This window comes from Crocuta crocuta, unplaced genomic scaffold (genome assembly GCF_008692635.1).
Source record: "Crocuta crocuta isolate KB4526 unplaced genomic scaffold, BGI_CrCroc_1.0 scaffold50, whole genome shotgun sequence".
Taxonomy (NCBI): domain Eukaryota; kingdom Metazoa; phylum Chordata; class Mammalia; order Carnivora; family Hyaenidae; genus Crocuta; species Crocuta crocuta.
Window position 1 is genome coordinate 4,568,804 of NW_027527428.1, and position 2,541 is coordinate 4,571,344.

The following is a 2,541-nucleotide window of genomic DNA, read 5'->3' on the forward strand; positions in this document are numbered from 1 at the left end:
TGAAGAAATGAAAAACAAGAAAACCCCCCACCCCCCAAGTCTCCCCAGGAGTCCTCACACCCCCTGGCTGTGGGCATTGCCAGCCTGCCGCCTAGACTCAGGCCAGACGCGGGAGCAGGGCTGGCTGGCACTGGGCGGGCGCGTTCCAACCACCTCCAGCAGGGCTTGGAGGCTCAGCCTCCACCGAAGGGCCCGAAGGAAATCTGCCGGGGAACGTCCCTCCAGGCTTTTCGCCATTATTATTAAAAGGCAGCGTGGCCTACAGATTAAAAGCCGGGACTTGGCTCCGACAGGTGTGCGTTCAAATTCTGCTCTGCTGCTTTCTAGCTGTGTGACTTTGGGCAAGTTACTTAACCTCTCTGTGCCACATCGTCTCCGGTGTACAGAATGCTGATGACACCGACGCTGTCTCCTTGAGTTACTGGGCAGGGTGAACGGCAGAGCGATCAGCTGGCTGCCCCGCAGACAGGAAGGGGTCAATACTGAAGATATTATTGCCGTGTTTATTTACAGCGTGTTAAATAGTGAACTAGGCGCGCCCGGGGGGCTCAGTCGGTTGAGCGCCCAGCTTTGGCTCAGGTCACGATCTCACAGTTCGTGGGATCGAGCCCCGTGTCGGGCTCTGTGCTGACAGCTCAGAGCCTGGAGCCTGCTTTGGATTCTGTGTCTCCCTGTCTCTCTGCCCCTCCCCTGCTCATGCTCTGTCCCTCTCTCTGTGTCTCTCTAAAAAAATAAACATTAACAATTTTTAAATAAATAAATAGTGAACCAAATGATTCTATTCACAGCAAACTGTAACTGGTCCATGACTTGGGTCAAGGTCAACTTCCAGCCCCGCCCACTCAGCAGGGATCCCGCTCGCTGCCCAGGGCTGAGGAGAGGCCAGGGGTGTCTCCACCCCCCCATCTTCTTTCTCTACAGCCTCAGGTGCCATTGCACACCCACGTCCCACCCGCCCCCACCTGCTCGTCCAGCCTCAGACATGCCTTTCTCAGGAAGCACACTGAGGTTCTGTGGAAGGGACCAGTTTCCTTCGGGGGCTGCCCACATGCCCCCGGAAGGGACTGCCCTTCCCTGGGAAGAATAAAGGGCTATACTCTCCAGCCCTCCAGTTTCCCCCCCACCCCGCCTTCTCCATTTACTGATGAGCCCAGAGAGGGTAAGCAACCTGCCCCAAGACACACAGCAAGGCAGCGGCAGAAGCCTCTCGGGGCTCTGAGTTCCAGCCTTGGGTCTTCTCCACAGGCTGGTTGACAGCTGAGTCAGCTTCATGTCCAACGACGGAGGGTGAAATGGGCCCTCGGTAAGTAGGACAAACCCCTCCCGCCTTCCCTCCCGAGCCTCCCAGGGCGCTCACACACTCCCTGCTGTCCTCACGCTGCGGTCTCAGTCGGGTCGCCTCTCCTCCTTGAGGCTCGGCTGGAGAAGACACTAACCGGGCTCAGGGATGGGGCGGGGGCGGGGCAGGTTGCAGGGACAGACCCAAGCCCGGTCCCCGGGTCCCTGGGGCTGGCTCTCCTCTCCCCACCCGAGCCGCCTTCGCTCACTCAGAGGTCCCTGGGAGCCTGCACCACCACAGACAGCTGTCTCCAGAGAGAAGTCACAGGGTGACTCTGTCCCACGCGCCCTCCCTGGCACCTTCCGTGGCTCCCAGCCGGGCGGGGAGGGCTCGGAGGACGCAGGGCCTGAGGCCGGGGACAGCACAGCGGAAGCGCCTTGGGGACCTCGCCTCTTCTGTTCGGACAAGTGAGGAAACACCAGGCGCATCAGCCAGACGCGCTTTCAGGGACTTGGTCTCGCTTGAGATCAAGGGGGACGCAGGGCGGGTGCTCCCTCCCCCCGCCTGCTGAGGTGCACCCCGCCCCCCCACCGCAGCACCTCAAGGACCAGGTGGGCCAGCGGCACCTGGGCAGGGACCTAGCGGAGGGACACTCGAGAGCATCACACGCACACGTGGTCAGGGAAAGTATGCTCGGGCTCGCACAGCGCTGCCTGGAAGAGGCGGACTGTGAGTCAGGTTTGGAGGAAGAGGAGCCGGGACTAACCTAAGTCCTGGTCTTAAAGCGCTTCCGCCTGCTTGTCTCAGGCTCGCTTGGCGGGGCAGCCACCTGCCGGGCGTGGTTCCCGTGGCCGTGGCCGTGGCCGTGGCCGTGGCCTCCAAGCGACCAGGTGACCTCTGAGGCACCCCGTGCAAACCAGGCTGGGGCGGGGCGTGCGTTTGGCTGGTTTCTAGAGCATCGCTGAGTGTCATGGTGAGTGACTGTTCCTCGGAGTCACTGTCACTTTTCCACGGTGACCTTCTCGTTGCCTGGAGCAGTGAGAGACGCCAGGAGGCGGGACCACACCAGAAGCTGCAAGGGGGCAGGGCAGTGAAGGGGCGGGGCTGGAGNAGAAGGGGGGCAGACGCCCTGTCCCGGAGCCGCCTCAGCGGGGAGCCTGTGTGAGAGCAGCGAACCGCGTCCCAGGCACTGGGCGGACCTCCGTTCAGGCTGGAAAGAACAGGGGCTCCGAGGAAGGCCACAGAGCCCCCCCACACCCCCA